This window comes from Sinohyriopsis cumingii, chromosome 8 (assembly GCF_028554795.1).
Source record: "Sinohyriopsis cumingii isolate HCF-2022 chromosome 8, ASM2855479v2, whole genome shotgun sequence".
In the NCBI taxonomy this organism is placed as follows: Eukaryota; Metazoa; Mollusca; class Bivalvia; order Unionida; family Unionidae; genus Sinohyriopsis; species Sinohyriopsis cumingii.
In genome coordinates, this window is record NC_142968.1 from 93,275,878 (window position 1) to 93,296,948 (window position 21,071).

Sequence of the window (21,071 nt, forward strand, 5' to 3'; positions counted from 1 at the left end):
GGAAGTTTGTAGAAACTAGGCGAAAAGCATTCCATGCTTGTTTCGCGTCACCTTCCAGCAAGTTGTTGAACCGGTCATCTTTGAAAAGCTCTCGAATCTGAGGACCCACAAAAACTCCCTCTTTAATCTTTGCTTCGCTGAGTCGAGGGAATTTTTCATGCAGGTATCGGAATGCTGGCAAAGTCCGGTCAAGTTCTTCATCAAAGCTAGTTTGATGTGAAGGGGTGGTAGCAAGATTTTCTGAGCCTCAACCAGAGCTGGGTGTTGGATATTCTTCTCTCCAATGGCTACATTCTGCCTGTGAGTCCATTCCTTCCTCATGTAGTGCATTTCCCTTGCTCGGCTATCCCACTCGCATAAGAAACACATGTATTTTGTATATCCTTGCTGCAGTCCCATTAAAAGGGCAACTACCTTCAAATCACCACAGAGGTGCCAGCTGTACTTGTTATACTCAATGGAATTCAGTAGCTGCCTTAAGTTATCGTATGTCTCTTTCATGTGGACAGCATACGCTACTGGAATAGATGGAAGAATGTTTCCATTGTGCAAAAGCACAGCCTTGAGACTCAGTTTCGAAGAGTCCACAAATAGTCTCCATTCTTGTGGGTCATGAGTGATTTTTAAAGCATTCATGAGGCCCTCAATATCGGAACAGAATATCAGATTACTTTCCTTTCTGAAGAAAGGCTCCAATTGCTGGTGGCGCTTTCGATATGCAGTAATTGTGACATCTTCTTCTAGAAGATTCCATTGTTGGAGTCTTGATCCTAGCAATTCTGCCTTGTTCTTTGATAAGTCCAAATCACGAATCAGGTCATTTAGTTCTTCCTGTGTTATTCTGTGTGGGGTTGATGATGCACCACAGTGAAAATCTGGATCACTGCATGCTGATGGACCAGGAGAAGAACAGGTCGACTCACCTTTGTCTTCGTCAGATGAATCAAGAGAATATTCTGCTGGAGGTTCTGGAATAGGAAGTCCCTCACCATGTGGAACTGGTCTCAATGCAGACGGAATGTTTGGGTAGACTATTCTCGACTTCTTTCGCTTCGTTATTCCGCCGGAAAGAGGAGGAACCAAGCAGAAGTAACAGTCATTTAGGTGGTTGCTTGGCTCTCTCCACACCATTGGGACTGCAAACGGCATTGATGACCTTTTGCAATTCAACCACTGTGAAAGCTGTGTTGTACATGTAGCACAGCATATATGCGGAGCCCAAGGCTTGTCTTGGTCACCAACCTTGCATCCGAAGTAAAGATGATATGCCTTCTTCACTTGAGAATTGATACTTTTCTTCTGGTTGGCAAATGTCACTTCCCCACAAATATAGCAAAAATTGTCCGCGGTATTAACACACTTTCGAGGCATTACTGTTCTTTATTGTACGTAAATGGATAAAATAATAAGTTTTATGTAACAGTAGCTTGAACTGTCTCGCACAACGTCTAAAATATTTTAAATGCTGAACCTATCTGATTGGGCTTTATATAGTACACTGCTTACGTCAGCTTCAGCAGCCGCCTGGCATTAGTATAATAGGCCTACACATGTATAGTACACTGCTGACGTCAACTTACTTCAGCAGCCGCATGGCATTAGTATTGCATTGCATCAGAAAATGATGCAATCAACTGTGGATGATGTGAGCATGATGGTATTATGCAATGTTACATCATTATTCCGGATGTTGCTGCAGTCCTACTGGAGAAATTTACACAGTGAAACATAGAAAATGAGGTATATGAATATCTTCAAAACGAGAGCCAATACAAATTTTTCACGGTTATATTCGTGTTCGGCACACCAAAATACTACAGATTAGGGCCTTTTCAAGTCAGTAATGATTTCACTGTTGACCAGTGGTATCAAAGTACTCAGAGTTATCTGTCTTGATCAAAGACAGTTTTATTATGTTTTTGTTTTTGAAATATGTTCCATACATGTCATCATTAAACAATATGATCATATGTCTGCCATTTATAAGAATTATTTTCATTTTTAGTTGTATCTTCCATAGTTATCTTGTCTTCCATTATACTAATATTCGCATTAAATTTATATTCTTGTCATTCACATTCAATTTATGCTTATCAAGTGAGACAAGGTATTTTTTCTTGATTTTTAGTGTACACTTTTTCATATTTCATTATTCTGGATGGAATTAGATTGCTAAGCATATCTTCTTTTACAAGAAGTAAATGAATAAAGTCTAATAATGTACTTTTAACCCCTGAGATATGTTCTCAACTGGTCAAGTTTTATGTTATACTGTGTACATGTTTTGTTCGATGCTATTAGTACTATACCAACACCTGATATTATTAACAATAAAGGATTTGCTATACCTCCAACTGTGGCAACACCAGTTGTGGTCAATACCATAGGTATGTAGGTTATTCATTTTATTAGTCTTCCAAAATAGACATATACTCCTTTAGCACAGTTCGCCTTTTTATGATAGTAAATATATAGAGGATATTTGCTTGAAATGAGTGAATAACGGATATATTTCATCGAGTGGATGAAAAACTCAGTATTTTCACGAGTGGCGAAGCAGACATAATGTTTCCTTCAAATAAGGAAAAATTAGTTCACCAACAGAAAATGAAAGGGAGGTAAGTATGTTCTGACCCAAAAAAGTAGTTCCTGTAGTGAAAAAATAACATTCACTACAGTGAAATATCAATATTATTTTAATTAGAAAATCAAGTAATTCACTGCTTAGCATAAAATAAAATATGATATGAGCTCATAATTTTCTTCCTCTGGCATTTTTTGTGAAATGTGGATCAAGTCTATTATACTTTTTTTTCCCCATTTTGTTATAACTCTAGCTGAGAGTAAAAGTGTATTTAGAGTCTACCTCATCAACACAAAAATCATTGTTGTTTGGATTGGAAAGAAAGTTTCTGTATTTGTCAAATACATCTGCTGTTACACCACTTTATCTAGAGTTGCTTTCACATGTGAATACTCCACATCATACACTGGACCAAAGTGTATTGGGATATCTGTAATATCGATAATGATGTCTCCGTAGTAGCTCTCTGTCTCAGTGATGTAGTCAATAACTCTTGCAATATCTTTCAAAGGAATATTTTTAAGTACCATATACTGCACTGCCTAAGTATTGCATAGGCTATACCAAAGTATAGTACCGTAATCCACCACCAGTTTTAATAGATATATCATTAATTGATAAAGATAGTTCTTTAGCAATGACATTTCTGATATTTAAATAACCAGAAGTAGTATCTTTTCAACCTCCTTCTTATAGTTTTGTAACATTATCTTTTTTGTTCTGGCTTCTGTGATTGTAACTGATTCACCAACATCAATGAGCATGTCAATCTCTTTTATTTCATCGAACTCCTTGTAAAACTCGCTATGCTCATTATCTGAAGCGTTCTCCATCTTTGATTTAATACTTTCTATAGTATTAAGTGCTCCATTGATTTCTATTATATCTTGTTTTTATCTCTGTTGGTAAGTGTTGCAACCAATATGATGTTGCAAGCGCATAAGCCAGGCCTTTATCATAACTATTTTAAGTATTGTATCGATATCATCATAATCAAGTCCAAGGTTCCTAAATATATGGTGCTTTGCAAATGAACCTCTAACCCACTGATTTGTACCTGGGACATCTTTTGTTTTTGCTTCGCAAGCACGTTAAGTCCATCATGCGATCACTTTATTTGGTCTTGCTCTTCCTTAGTACTACCATGAGCATTAGACTTGATCAAATTTGATCTGTCAATTAGAAACAGATTTTCATAGGAGAACTCCAACAGTGTGTTACACAACTATCATTCTACTGTACTGTATTTTCCATGTCTCGCACTTTAAGCAATATTTCACAAGCATATCATTATCTTGTGCATTTTTTAATGTATTAGATTTTATAGTTGTAACTGAAAAGAAAATTTTCTCATTTTGTTTTTTTCTAATGTTAGTTTTTTTTAAATCACTTAGATAATTTGTTGATTCTGCATCAATAATTTGCCGAGGAGTCCTGTCAGATGTTATATTTTTTCATCAAGATTTACATCACGATTAAGTATTACATCTACATAGTTTTATGACTGCATTTTCCATTATAATCTATATGTTATACTAAATCATCGAGTGTGAAAATCTGAAATGTTAAACCAGGTTGAGGTCATTAACACATTAAGGCAGTTGATTCTAAAATGACAGTATTTTGTTAATGTACTGACAGTTGGTAGAGTAAACTCTTGAAATGTTAATTTGATGTAGACTCCATTTGCCGTATAAATTTTTGTAAAATTAGTTCCATCATTTGATATATTCAAACTCCAGTTATAGAGTCTGTGTATGCCTGTGAGTCATCCTCGAGGCTGAAACTTCTAGATATTGCCGATGGGCACTGAATTTTGAGCTAGAAGTCTGTGTTGATGTTGGTTGATGTTGTCTGATGTCATCCACTCAGCTCCTCCAGAGGTTCCTGGTGTTTAATGGCGTTAAACCCTAGAACAACAACAACAACAGCTCCTCCAGAGGTTCCTAAGTTGTTCCACAAGAAGACTTGGTTTGGATAGTTTCCAGAATACATTGATGATGCTGTGGCGATATAACCAAGACGGTTGTTTGTAGCATCGACTAGTAGGTGAATATACTCAACATCATTACGAACATGTTTTGATCCAACTGTGAGAGAATCAATGTCTGATTTACTGGAACATAAGTTTTTGTTATCTTGTTAGCACCCATGTCTAGTGTTCCTTTCATTGTATCTCCGGATTTAGTGATAAAGCTGTTAGTAACTAATCCATAAACATATAAATTATTTGTTACTTCACTTGTTGCACTCAGTACAGCTGTTGATTATTAGTTGCCATGTTTAATGCGCCAGTCGTTGTATCACCAGATTTAGCAAGGAAGATGTCTTGAACGATCTTTACAATGGCAGCAAAATTATTAATGTTTAGCGTTATTATATTACTGTTAATACATGTTGTAAGTTTCTGCCCCATATTGATGCTACCAAGCACAGTTGTTCTGAGGTGAGGTACTAATCATAAGAAACAGCATCTGAGTTACCTGGTGGAAAACTTGTTGGATGACTAGTAACTTTATCATCATTAGAAAACACAAGAGTACCTGCAAGAGTACATTAAAACCTGTCTTGAGAGACCACTGCTATGAGAGGCCAGAATCTTCATGCACAGATTTATTGATTATATAGTGTTATGAAGTCAACTGAGACTGTTATGTGAGACCACCTGTCTTGAGAGACCATTATTTCTTGACAGAAGAGATGGTCTTTCAAGACAGGTTCTATGGTATCATCTGTTTTACTAACCTTTGTATTTGCTACAGTTTTTAATTCACTTATGCTAACACCCTGGCTAAGATTCTGATTTGGTGGCAGATAGTTTCCAAATTTAGCATGTTGCTACTGGTCATGTAGATAGTGCCAGACATTGTTCCACCTGATAACATTACAGTAGTTTGTCAGAAACAGCTGTTATGAGTTGACTATAGCTAACTGCTTGAGTGACGTCAGTGTTACTTAGTGGGTATGATGTTTGAAGATTAAGTATTTACTGATTATTCATACTGATGTTACCTGACATAATTCTCCGATAATGATATCTTTTCTGTATTTAATGTCAGCATCTGAGAGTAACTTGCACCTAGTTTGCATCAACATTAATCAGAGGATAAGTTGTATCCATATGTATTACTACTACCATTTCCGATGAGCGTTCCAAATTTTGTGTCATAGTTCATTTTATTTACTAACAGTGATACTGAGATTTCTACCATAGTATCTCCAGATTTCTTAACATACATTGTTGGATCTATGCTTGGTTCAGTAGAGCTGTTATTGATACCACCATTTCCGTTTAGCATTCCAAATTTTGTGTCATACTCATAGTTCATTTTATTTACTAACAGTGATAAAACTTTACACTGTAATAATAATAATGAGCATAATAAACTTTGAAAACATGCTAAAACAACTGTATAAATAGTTGTCATTAGTTGGAAGAACTGGTTTTGGTAAACGAATTTATTGATGAACTTACTGCTCAACGACAATTTTAACTATGATAGTTTCTATTATACTGTTAATCCAGAACAAGATAAGTATCGTGTGCTGGCCGAAAATAATTAAACGCTTATGGATGAACTCTGATCAGCTGGTGATATCTTTACTACAAACTATCCGGAAAATTTTGTTCCAGTGAGGAAACTAGACGATATCAAGGATAAGATTGTAGTTTTTGATGATACTTATCATAGTTAAGATTGTCATTAAGCAGCAAGTTCTAGAACAAAGTCAGATTGATAAAATAAAGTTATATTTCTCGCTGTCATGAAACAAGTGCTACAATGATATATTCAAAGCACTGGCTTCTATAATGTTGATCGGTTTATAAGAAATATAGGTTGCTTTATTTTTATTTTCTGGACTTGATAGCACTGATGTTCATAATATTGCGTGAGAATGCAGCAGCATTTCAAAGGAAAAATTTGCTGATCTTTGTCATCAACTACTAACAACAGAAGGCATATTTTTTTTTTAATTTGATCGTTTTACTGTGCTTCATAATGATTTAGTCTGAAACTATTAATAATGCAAACCCACCACTCGGCTGCAAGATTCATCACAAACTTCAAATAACAGCACTAATTTTACTGTTACCTAGAATCCACCTTTTGTACTTGATCCAGCTAAACAATATGAGATAGGTCTAATCTCAGCTACTATGTGGCACAGTATGTTTAATGTGAACAATGATTTTGCTTTTAAACAATCCACTGGAGCATTAACTAGCCTTAAGATTCATCCTAAAGCATATAACATTACTGATCTAAACACTACCATAAAAGTTCTGATAATGTCTAATGGCGGTACCTGTGAAAACGTTTTGCTTGAGTCTAATTAAAACATGCTCAGAGCTAAGACATCGTTAAAAAAAACACAATAAAAAAACACAATATGTTGGTAGATTTTAGCAGATCAGATAGAATCAGATCTTGACCAGGTTTTGCCAAACATCAGTATGTATCAACTAGAAGTGCACAAACTGTTTCATGTGAAGGAGAAAAGCCAGTTAACATCACAGATGTTAATACAATCTTAATAAATTGCTCTATCGCTCAAGGTTCGTATTCAGCTAATGAATTGTGACGTCAAACAATATAAAGCTTTTCACCAGGTGTTCCACTACTCTTTGCTGCAAGTTAATCCAAGACAAATTATCTACTGTTCACAAAAATAACCGAACATGGACCAGGTTTAGCTATTCAACTAGGACCAGTTGCAATTGATGCATCAAAAGCAATTGCCACAGGTAAAGCATCAACTACTGGCACTGCAGTTGGAAAAAAGACTGCATGTAAGATTAAAGGTGTTCAGCTGCTTACACATTAGGAAATAAAACGAGCCATAACAGAAGTAGCACCAACATCAGAAGCAGCTAAATCTATGATAAAAAGCACCCAAAAATTATTATCACTGAAAGGTGAAGAAGCTATTATAAAATTAACATCACATGCTGAAAAGTTTGACACTGCTGCATTTTAGCAGCTCGACAATTTTTACCTCATACATTTTGTCTAAAGAAAAGACAATAATAAAGGTATCTCAGTCTTAATAAAACTCAGCTTATTGATGAATTGGCAACTGAATTTGAGTATTGTGAGTACCCGGACAACAATTCTAATGACATGAATCCAACCAGACAGAGAACAAAAAATGCTAGAGATGAATTAAGACCTTTATTTTCTCTAGATACAGGGTCAATAATGCTCAACGGAGCTGGTGCTTATTTTTAAGCTGGTATATAGATAGCAAACAATGGATGGGGCAATTTCATAGTGCTCATCGTTATCAGCCAGCTAGTCAAACAAAAGAAGAGATTTCAGGGCACATACCAATAGTTAATACGATTATAAATATCATTTCTTAAATTTTAGTGAAAATTACTGGAGATCAACTACACCAAATATGTTATGGTTTAAGGACACTGCAACAGGTCAAGATATTTCAACTTAATTTAGAACTGTTGATGATGCTGAGCTGGTGCTGATGACATTATTCTTATTGGTGATGCTGCTGCTAATACTGTTGCTAGTATTAGCACCACATAATAGGTTAGTGGTAACAAATCTTCAACAGTAGAGGTAGGCTACGCTAAGAGCAAAAAGCTTTTACTGATACCGGAAATCAGGTTAAGAACTCTGCACTCAATATTTCATTTTGACGTTAGCAAGCACAGTGAATGAGTAATAGGAAGTCCATCTGATATTGAGATTACCCAAACACGAAGTAGCACCAGGTGCTGGTTACTTTGCAGACATGTTAATCACATCGGATATATACATAACACTTAATTCTGTAAAAGGGAGAATGCCAGTTCAGATGTAATGCAAGCATCATAATTTAGTCTAAAACTTGTTATATAAAACTCATTTTATAACATATCCTATATTCTATAAGAAATAAATTTATCTGAAGTTCAAATTTTAAAAAATTAATTAGTGTAATGGCTAACTCGCTATTTCACTAAAAATAGATTTTTGGGCTAAAACACCAACCACTATAAATGTAGCTATCAAAGCTCAGTAAAAAAAAAAACTTTATGCTTAACCTTTCAAAGGCACAAATCAGCATGATGTCTAAATCAGTTATAACTTGTGGCTCACTTGGTCTAGCACTAGCCGTTATGACAAAAATGCTTCTTCCTAAAATACTACCCGTGTTAGGAACTCTTGGTATGGTGCGGCATCTGGCACAATCTCAGCAAAAAGAAAGCAGATTTATATCATCTGCTGCTACCAGCTGTGCAAAAGTCAGCTTAAGTAAGCATAAAGGACTCAAGATAATGGTGCAGTATCATGTTCTGCTAGCCAAGCTTCACGATAGTTCGCTACTCCGTTTATCACATCAAAATAGAAAAAAGTACTATTAGGAACAAACTCAAAATCATTAGCAGAAGAGGTACATCGGGAGATTTTGAAAAATACTGACGAATATACAGAATCTAGTTCAGGCTGGGTGTTTCAAAGTATAGGAAAAATTATATTTCATACTACAAAATATAATCCGCTAAGAGACAACTCATCTGTTAAGTTTCCTAATAAAATTAAAAACTCTAAAAATGCTGTATTAACATAGAGAATGAAGACAATATATGCTTTCAGTGGGCAGTATTATCAGCTTTATACCCAGCTAAAGACCACAAAAGTAGGTAGAATATGTTAATAGACTCCACTTTACTGGAATCAATTTTCCAGCAGAGGAACACCAGATTCCTAAGTTTTAAAAGTAAAACAACTTGAGCATAAACACATTTGGAATTGATGAGAATACATCTTGGAATAATAACATTTACCCCAGATATGTAAGTAAAAATACTTCTCAGAGCACAATAATCTTGCTGCTTTACAAGGGCCATTATTGTTGGATTAAAAACTAACAGATTACCTGGAAGTCAGTATAACAAACACAAAGAAAAAAACATTTCTAATGCAGATGCTTCTATGGATTTCATTCTGAGCAAACTCTAAAACAGCATCTCATATATTGTTTTGATGTGCAAAAAACTACTATGCTATCAGAAGATGAAAAAATACTTAAGTTTGAAAATTTCATCTGAAATGAAAGCACCATTTATCGCTCATTCTGATACTGAATCGATATTGCTTCATGCATCAAATGCTTCTCAAGATCCTAGTAAATCATCAACTAGAAAATGCAAGAACATGTTCCTTGTGGAGTCACTTATAAAATAGTTTGTGCAGTTGAGAAAAACCTGTTTAAGAATATTAAAATACAGAAAGGAGAAAATCCAGCAAAGTGGTTTTTCAAAAAACTTGATTAGCGATATTAATGACGTCTTGAAAATGCTGGAAAAATATTTCCAATGAATAAGCTATTTCCAGAACAAGAAACCAAATTTAATCAGCTGAGCAATATCATATTTGTAATAAAAAACTAGGAAAAGATCGTGTTAAAGATCACTACCATGTTACAGGAAATTATGGTGGTGCTGCTCATGACATCTGTAATCTGAACTTTAAAGCACCTAATTTTGTTCCAATAGCCCTTCTTAATCTCGGAGGATATGATGTTCATATTATTGTTGATCACGATGTTATTAAACAGTTACAAGCTGAACTGTACAAAAGCAACAAGATGTATACCCAATAACACTTTAAAGTATATGTTTGTAAGTTTTGGTAAGTTGAGATTCATTGAAAGCCTATAGTTTATGGAAGCACTGCTAGAAGAACTTAAGAAAAAGGTTGTAGCAGATTTGAAAACTAAGAAGAACCTTTTAGTGATAAAACACATTTACTGAAAAGAAAAGGAGTTTATCCTTGTGAATACATTGATGATTGAAGCAGATTTAATGAAACCAGCTTACCTAACAGAGAATCGTTGTACTCAAGGCTTAACCTTGAAGATATAACTGATAATAACTGTAACTACCCTCATAAAATCTTAAACGAGTTTAAATTTAAAACATCAGGTAATTATCATGATTTATATCTAATAACAGACGTTTTATTGCTCACAGATATTTTTGTGAATTTCAGAGAGATTAGTCATAACAATTATGGATTAGATCCTACGTGGTATGATTCAGTACCTGGACTAAGTCAGGACATTCTCTTAAAGCATAGTGGAATTGAGTTATGGCTTCTTGCTGATTCTAATATGTTTTGCTTTACAGAAAAAGGAATTAGAGGAGGTATGAGTGTTTTAACAAACATACATGTGATTGTTCATAACAAGTATATGCGTAATTATGATGCTAATTTTGCTATATAACATACACTGAATCTAATAATCTTTACAGCAGGGTGATCTCAGAGCCTATGCCATATGGCACATAGGTCTCACAAATGCTTAATCACATGTATTTGGATACAATTTTGTTGGGGGGGGGGGGGCACAGAAAATCATGTACCCAGGAGTCCTCTGTACACATGAAACAGCTTCTGTGGCAAATTCAATGGCTTGCCAGTCCTTCTTCAACCAACTGCTAAGTGGGAAAATGGGCTAATCTTCATGACCTTCATAATGACTACCCTTTCTGCTAATCTTCATGACCTTCATAATGACTACACTTCCTGCTAATCTTCACGACCTTCATAATGACTACACTTTCTGCTAATCTTCATGACCTTCATAATGACTACACTTTCTGCTAATCTTCATGACCTTCATAATGACTACACTTTCTGCTAATCTTCATGACCTTCATAATGACTACCCTTTCTGCTAATCTTCACGACCTTCATAATGACTACCCTTTCTGCTAATCTTCATGACCTTCATAATGACTACCCTTTCTGCTAATCTTCACGACCTTCATAATGACTACACTTTCTGCTAATCTTCATGACCTTCATAATGACTACCCTTTCTGCTAATCTTCATGACCTTCATAACGACTACTCTTTCTGCTAATCTTCACGACCATCATCATGACTACCCTTTCTGTGCAGAATCAATGGTAGTGACAAGTAATATGCTATCTCATAAAAACTTGAGATAAAACAAAAGTTTTTGTATTGGATAAATACTGTTAAGAAACTTGTAACAAATTTACTCATTAAAAATCAGCACATTTTACATTATAGAAATTTTAAGCACGCAATAGATCATGCCTAATACTAAAAAATATTTACAAAAGTAATAAAGTTTAAGCAATCCACCCAGATGAAAGGTAATATTGACTCCAATACACAGCACAGAGCTGTTAGTAAGACAGACTTTGAAAAGAAACATCTTAATGTTAATGAATAGTGTATTTGGTAAATCTATAGAAAACTTCAGAAAGCATGTTAATGTTACAATTATAAACAATGCTAAACGATGTGATAAGGTTGTGACAAATGCTATTTTTGAAAGTATGAAAATATTTAATAAAAACTTAGTAGCAGTTCATAGAAAAGAACAACTTAGTTCTTACTAAGCCAATTTATGTTGGTATGCCAGTGTTAGAAATATCAAAGATGCTTATGTTGTTGTTGTTGTTGTAGGGTTTAATGCCATTTTTCAGCACACGATAGGCTATACATGGCGGCCAGTATTAATGGTGGAGGAAGAACCCGGGAAAACCCCGGAAAGAACCACAGAGTTGCTTATGTACTGATTTCACTAAGATTTTGTAAAACAAAAATGGACTAATTCAGAGTTATTTTTTAGACACATACTCATTGTGTTATCTAATTGATACTGATAACCACAAAGGTATTTATCAGCAACGTGAGATATTAGATTATCCTAAGGCTAGCGGATTTCACTGCGATGACAACAAAAACATTACTGATAAGATTAAAGATGAAACTAACTTTATTCCTATCAGTGAGTTCATCGGACTTATAGGCAAAATTTACTGCATTAAGTTAGACAATTAAAACAATAAGAAGGTAGCTAAGGGTATAAAAAAAAAACATCATTAATAAAGTATAACCAGTTGATGATTATCTTGTGCACAAGATGGATCTCTTAGTATTTTAAAATGACAGTTAAAGTCAAATTGTCATAAAACTGAAACTGATATCGTTAATAAATCTGGCTTGTGTAACATTAATGATAAACAGTCTTGTGAAGATGGAGTAAATACATTTGCTCATGGGGCATTATCAATTTTTTTTATCTTAATCATAGATATATCATCAGACTATAAATTTTATATGACTCCAAAGAAACATCAAAGCATAAATTTGATGTGACTTCAAAGAAACATTGTCACTGTTCACCAACTTAAAATATAATATATATGGCTTAAACATTCCCATATGATAACTTTTCTTCTAATGCATGCATCTAGCATCTCTTTGATTTTTACTTATATTGGGCTGTGCCACTTCCTTTCCTTACCTATGCAAATTAGCACAATGGGCTCACCCACTGCATTCTTCAAACACGTCTCACTAGCTATTGTCTGCCAACTAAATTTTATGTGAAATGGTTCATACCTGACCTCTTTGCCTTTGACTGCCCCTATTGAAACTACCCAAGGGATAGTTTTACATCAGCTCCAATTATGACTGTTTCTTGTTTATACATGCTACATGTAATGGGCATATACTGAAGTGGTGAGGTTTTCTTCTTTCTAGTTTTGAAGATTACTGGAAACTGTTCTCTTGCAACGCAACCATGTCAGGGGGTTTGGGAGTACAAAATCATATTTTTAGCATGACGCACCATGCTTCAATTTGATTAAAATCAGATCTCAATTTCACATTGGACAGTGGTGGTCTGATTTAGACTGAGCCATGTTATGGCAGGTATGTCAACATCTTGAGAATACATTTACACATTTCATCAGTGCAATCAAAGTTTTCTCAGGCAAATTAATCGCTTTATTTCGACAAACCCGATAGGCAACTCACTTAGAATACAGGACGGGCATGATCTAAATTTAGAGTGGCCCTGGGTATCAGGTTATTTTTAGCACAGGTAAACAAACGCTGTGGTCATGAAATCATGACCATGAAACGTGTTCTCTCAAGAACTGGGAGTTTATGGGACTGTGTCAAATCAAAGCAACATCAAAATGTGGTGGGGCAATAAATTAAGCTGCTTTGTAAAATTTTCCATATATCAGTCCATGTGCTATTGATATTGCTTTGCAATATATTACTGTCATGATTCAAATCAGTTGTGTGCGGTATTACCAGTGATCGATCACTATATTTTTTCCCTGTGGTACATACCACAAACACTTTCTCACTGCACTGGTATTTCAGGAAGGAATGTGAAGAATTCCCAAATAATCTTGTTATGAATATCATGACAATAATATGTATTCATTTATCAAGACATAATAATTCAATGAATTATTATGGGTTTTTTCCACAAAACAGCAGTATTTGTAACAAATTATTTGTGAATATAGAAAGTATGATTATGCTCCACTGATCACGTTTGCCTAGTATCACATATGCCAAATGTGATACTGCAACAAATATTCTGGCAAAATCCAACTTTTGAAAAAGTTTCCTATTTATAAAAATTAAACTTTTTTAGTTATTTACTAGCATATTCTATTGTCTGTATGTGTGATTTGAATTTTTAACATAGCTTTAATAATTGGAGTCGTTGCTAAATTGTCTGCAGTGTGGCAGTTTATAGTGATGTCTAGACAACACCTATCAGATAAAAAATGTATAATGATATGATTACCAAAACAAACACCATGAAATTAGAAAACATAAAAAAACATGCTGAAAATATTTAAGGTAAGAAACATTATTAGGTCTTTAAGTTTGTTCTTGCAGTTGAAATAAGAGAGTTTTGAGAGCACTCTTGAATGGGATCACTGTGTCTTCGTGTCTAAGTTCAGTGGGCAATTCACTCCACGTTGCTGGGCCCTGGGATGCAAGAGCGCTGTCCATATGACTTTGTTTTCATAGTGGGAATAATGAGTATATGATTGTCAGAAGAGGAGCGTAAGTATCTTGCTGGTGTGTACACTTGGGTGAGGTCGGATAGGTATGTTGGACTAGAGTCCGACAGTGAAACATAGCGCAGAGAACAAATTTTGTGTTTGATTCTGGATCGTATGGATAGCCAGTGTATGGTACAGAGCAGCGGGAAAGTGTGCTCTGATCGTGGTATTCTAAGTATGATCCAAGCAGCTGTGTTTTGAACTTTTTTGAAGTTTCTGGAGTAGATATTGAGATGAACCAGACAGAATTGAGTTACAACAGTCCAGTCTTGAAAGTACTAATGAACACACAAGTGTTTTAGTGGCATCAACTGAATGATATTTGCGAATGGAGCTGATGCGTCTCAGCTCAAGATATGCAACCTTGCATATGTTCATGACATGTTGGTGCAATGTGAGAGTATTATCCAGAGTAACACTTAGGTTGCATAATGATTGTGTGAATTTATTGTTGGTGTTGCTGATATTTATTGTTTGAGGTAAAGGATGTGAAAGAGAAAGTCTTTGTGTTGTGATCTGAATGGCCTCAGTTTTATCATCATTCATCTGCAGCTTGTTACCTGTCATCCATGATTTCACATCAGAAATGCACCTCTCTACACCTAATTATATTAGACATTAGCAATTTAATCTGGGGTAGGGTGTGGCCTTTTTTAAAATTTCCATCTGTCAATATATATTTATATCGGACACAATGACATCACAGTGAAAGTACAGCATGTTCCTAATACCCTGTATTGGCAATGTTTAGACCTGACATACACTTGTCTGACCCTGAGTTATCTGGCCGTCATTATATAAGATTATATTGTTGATGTCCATAGAAAGGAGTAATTAATGCTGGAAGTTTTGATATGAAAATCAAGATGTAAAGCATTCAACAATGTGGAATGAAAAGTCTTTGGTTAATATTAAATTTTAGTGTGATTTGTATTTTTTAACGTAGCTTTAAAAAAATTCAGTCATATTGCTACGATGTCTGCAGTGTGGCAGTTTATAGTGATGTCTAGCACTGGGGCATCATGCCGCAAACATGTAGCATGATGTCCCACCCAATCACATTATCCTGACACCAGGCCGACCAATCCTAATATTAACCTCTTAATGCTGAGCGCCAACTTTTTGCGGCCAAGCGAGGCAGCTGCTAGTACCATTTTTGTAAGTCTTTGGTATGACTCGGCCGGGAATCGAACCCACGACCTCCCGCATCCGAGGCGGACGCTCTAACCACTAGGCACCGGAGCGTTTTTTTTTTACATTTTAGGACAATAATTATAATATTGTATTGAAGATCCGTACCTTATAAGCAACTACGATGACACGACTATAATACAAGCCGTTGCTATGTCGATGTACTTAAAATAACGTTAATAACAGTCACGGGCTTGTAAACTGTTCAAATGTGCATGATGTCTTTTCTTATGACAGAAAAGGCAAGGAGAGTTCCAACTGTTTAACAGAATCCCCACCCCGGTTATCTGACAATGCAAACCGTAACAGCACACACGGCTATCACCCTGACGGTTTGCAACAACCAGTTCATTGTATATGAGATATCTATTCTGTATGTTCGGGTTAATATTTAGAAACTTTGCTCTTTACAATCATATTATGTCATGCTTACCATTCATTTCCATGGAATAATAAATGAGCCTTGCTTTCCGTGCAGCATACTTTGCATCGATTTTTGTTTACATTTCATTCGGTGTATCGATGTAGCCTTTCGGCAATTTATGAACTAACCCGCATAAATACCACGTGACAGAACCACCTGATAAATCAACAAGTATCAACTTTCCTAAAATGTGTGGCATCTAGTAACAAAACGTAATTCAATTCGAGTTTCCCCTGACCTCTGACACGCCGTTTTAGATATCCTGATAATTGTGTTGGTTAAAGCACATTCCGTATGGTAAACATGGAATTCGCCAGGTTACTAGAAACAAGGAAATGCACTTTAAACAAAACAACAACAACAAAAAGAAACAGGAAAACGCAAACGAAAGACGTTTTTATTTTTATTAAATACACATGAAGATTAAAGTATTAAAAATTGTATTTATTTATTTATTTATTTATTTATTATTTATTTATTTAATAATAATAATAATAATAATAATAATACAGCACAATTCATACAGTTTGCAAATACTTTGGTATTTTTATATTCTCACCTGAGAATATAAAAATACCAAAGTATTTGCAAACTGTATCTTATGTAATTTCTTTTTTAAGTTATAATTGTATGTATACATATATTGTTACGAGTCTATGCTCTTAAACTAATAACAAGCTTTGTAAAATTCAATAAATAATTTATTTCCCTATAATACAAAGTGAAAATGAGAGGAAAAAACTTACGGAATTGCGAATTAAATCCCAAAATAATCCAAGAATTAAAGACACAGGTCCTAATAATGTAAAGTCCTGAATAAAATTCAGTAGAAGTCCAGAATAAATCAACACAAAAAAAATGAAAGCGATGATGTGTCTTTGGTAACTTATAAAGTGTCTCTTGTTGAATCACAGTAATATAATTCCAGGTTTGAATTCACTATAGATTCCAGTGAATGTCTCTGTCCAAGAATTTTATCAGAGCACGTTTATTTCCAGAGGAAATGATCACTTGAATTCAACAAATTAAATAAATACAATGCCCAGCCCAAAAATGAAACAGTGTACAAGTAATACAATTTGAAAGTGCTAGATCTTGTCAAAGGATTAGCCTCTGGAAATCTTGTAGACGCACACAATATGGTTAACAAATATTGTTTACCTGACTTGGACTTGGGTAAGGAACCAACACAATCTACCATAATCCTGCTATATGGTTCCTCAAATGCAGGAATGTGTTGCAGGTGAGCCTTAGGTATCTACTGAGTGTGTTTTCCTAACATTTGACAAGAGTGACACGATTTGCAGTATTTACAAACATCACTTTCAAATTTTGATGAATAAAAGTGATTCAAGATCTTGTGATAAATCTTATTGATACCAAAATGCACAGCCAAAGGTATTTCATGGGACAGACTAAGAATTTGATGTAAATACGATTTTAGAACCTCAATCTGATACTCACTGACCACTCGTCACCAGCAGGTACCTTAGGTGGTCTCCATTTTCTCATAAGAATCCCATTTTTAATGAAATAACAAACAATTACTTCTGTGGTTTCAGTTTTCACTAATTTCCCTTTGAAACAAACAGGAGATCTCGAGATCGTTTTCCTGTTCGACGAAAGTGGTTCTCGTTTGACACCATGATTAAAATAAATAGAACGAGTAGTTAAGATTTGATTACTGTGATCAATACCTTTTGATTAATCTAAATAAGGATTAAAAGTGACCTTATCAAAGCCTGACCAGTTCATGTGTCCGCTCAATGACTACTTTCCTGATCATCATGATTCTCAAGAGCTTTCTTTGTCATATATCTAGCAACAGCACAAGCTGGGTATAAATCAGGTTTGTTTCCCAATAGTATGAACTTTCTGCTCCAAACACGTCTTGTTAGCTAAAAGTGGATTGGCCACAACCGTATCTGCAGCTAGGTCATTGGCTATGAATAAATGATTGCCCTCAGTGGTTAAACACGATACTGCTCCAACTGTCACGGGTCCTGAGACTAAGTTGATGAGAAATTTACTCCATGAATAAGAACTAACTCATTAGAAGAAGAAAAAAGGCAAGGTACCTGATAAAAAAGAATCTGAGAATCTCCTGTGCCCCTTCAAATTTTAATAGCGATATGATTAGCCGAATCACCCTTGAGTGATATAGAAGCCTTAGACATGAATGGTTCATAATTCTCCATATTAAAATAAGACTGGTTTTTTTTGACCCAACAAAATGTATTGCTTTAAATATATGATCGTGACCTTGACCGCTTAGAAATAAGAGCATTTTGAATACGTATGTCTTGATTCTGTTCATTATGTTTCAACTTGTAGCAATTAAGAATAACGTGTCCTTTCTTCTTGCAATAGGTACTTATAGGACGAGATAAGGACTTTTAATCAATGTTATCAGAAACTTGATTTGTAAAAGTGTGATTGTGATTTTGAAGGGCTCATATTAGGCTGATATACTTTTTTCCAGACAATTTCCGAGTGGAAGACTGACTGATAATATAAACTTTATGAGCTAAGGAATACTCGTCAGCCGTATGAGCAGCATTTTCTAAAGTTTTGACTTTATGCTCATCAAAATAAGTCTTAATGTCACTGTCGACGCAATTCTTGAACTCTTCAACCAATACGCGTTGTCTGAGACTTGCGTAATCTTGCTCAACTTTCTTGGCTAACCACCATCTATAAAATAACTGCTCTTTTTCTCTTGCAAATTTGACATTGGATTTTCTAGTTTCTTTTTTTTTTTATAGTTCCTGAACGTTTGCCGATGATCCTCAGGTGCTAACTCATAACGCTTCAAGATGCATTCCTTAACCAGATCATAGCACTTTTCTATACTGACAGGGTAACATAGATCTCTCGAGCTTTGCCAAAAAGTGCAACTTGTAATAACTGAGTCCAATGCTCTCTTGGCCATTTCGAATTTTCATCAATTCCTAGCATCAAAATGTGAATTTGCTAGTAACGTGCAGGACGGCATATCACTTGACAGATCTAATTCTTTAATCTAATTGATATTCCTTTTATTTCTTTGCTCTTTCTCTCTGCATCTGCATTTGCATTCCTCTTTCCCTAATTGCATTTGCATTTATTTCTCCTCTTTCTGTAATGCATTTATCTCTCCCTCTCCATTTGAATTTGTTTCTACATTTGTTTCTCTCTCTATCTCTCTCTCTCTCTCTCTCTCTCTCTCTCTCTCTCTCTCATCGTTATCCAACTACATTTTCCTCTCTCTTTCCTCTTTCCTCTTTGCATCTGCATTTGGTTTTCTTGAAGCTCAATCTGTCTTAACTGGATTTCATTCTTGTATTTTAATTTCAATTACGTGACTTGCAAATTAGAGTCAGATGGAGACTGACTGATGAAATCCAAGCATTTTTATCAAAAACATTCTTTTCCACCAAATATTGCACCAACATATTTTTTTAAAAAAAATACTTCTTGCTTTGTTAAAGGAAACATTTGCATCAGAAAGATTATATTTTCTGGCTTGCTGAAGCAATTCACCCTTTCACAAGGAGTCTAGAAAAACTTACGGAATTGCGAATCAAATCCCAAAATAATCAAGATTTACAGACACAGGCACTAATAATGTAAAGTCCTGAATAAAATTCACTATGAGTACAAAATAAAACCCCCTCCAAAAAAAAAAAAATAAAAAAAAAATGAAGGCGATGATGTGTTTGTGGTAGCTTATAAAGTGTCTCTTGTTGAATGAGAGTAATACAATTCCAGGTTTTAATTCACTTTAATTCCCAGTGAATGTCTCTGTCCATCAATTTTATCAAAGCACATTTTTATTTCCAGTGAAAATAATCACTTGAATGCAACAATTTGTAGAAACACAATTTCCAGCCCAAAATTGAAATACTGGACACAATATATAATAAAATTTGAAAGTGCTAGGACGACTGAGGAAAAAAAAACTCTCAGCGACAAGATTATATAGTTCGCTACTTGACCTCAGGTCACAATTAGCATTTTCTATAAAAAAATATTATTATCTAATGGAAAGAAAAACTTCTAGCAAGATCCTCATGTTTACAAAATAGTCAAACACACTAAGGAAATTCCAAAACCTAGACCTGGACTGCAATAAACATATTTACTTCTACTAATCATAATTCTGATTTTAAACCCATGCAAATAGGTAATATTTAGCTATGTATTAGTTCTTTACACAGAATAAAATAAAAAAGTAAATTCAGGTAAAGTAGAAATGAACTCAATTCTGGGCAAGGCCAAGTCCAACATACACTGTTACATTACTATAGCATGTAATGATATATATATATATATATATATATATATATATATATATATATATATATATATATATATATATATATATATATATATATATCGCTTTTTCATTTTATTATATTTGGTGTTTGGCATCCGGGTGTGTTGCCTCTTTTTATTCATTAAGTAGAAGAGCATTTCCTTTCCTGGAATGTCTTTCTCATACTTACACACACAAAAATATCGTGCAATAACAGCATACTTTACCCGTCCCCCACCCGTAAAATAAATATAGTAGCTTGCAGATATAGAATAGCTCATCTCCCAGAGAGTGAAAAAAAAAAACAACCAGATTCTCCAGCTTTATTCGCAGTGTTAACCGTTGAGCATGCGCAGGTATTATTACAAGCCATGTTTTGATGTCATAACTTTGCCGCATGCTAGAGTTAATCTCTTACGCAAGGTTACCGTGACCCGAGAGAAGATCCGGCATCTTGGATCGGCACAGGCGTTAGATCGAGCGACTTCCCACCTATCTGTTACAGCTTTGTCCTAAGATCAGAGGAACCCGCGAAGGAACAGGGCGTTTTCTAAATACGTCCCCAGACAGCGAGAAGGACATTGTCCGCTAAGTTTGATTGGATCGGGTGAAAACAACATCCAATTGGAATCGAAATAGAAGGTTTGATAAGAATTTCGATCCGAATTCAAACTTCCAACTAGCAAGCGAAAATTTAGTCTCACATAGG

General features: G+C 34.9%; 1 protein-coding gene across 1 annotated transcript in view; it reads right to left on the minus strand.

Annotated features, from left to right (window-relative positions):
- Positions 1-16,172, minus strand: part of LOC149794153 (coronin-2B-like) — a 174,938-nt gene extending 158,766 nt beyond the window's left edge. The window contains exon 1 of the mRNA XM_089968234.1: positions 16,075-16,172. The gene's annotated coding sequence lies outside the window, so the exon portion shown is untranslated. The remainder of the gene's footprint in view (positions 1-16,074) is intronic.
- Between the last annotated feature and the right edge of the window lie 4,899 nt (positions 16,173-21,071).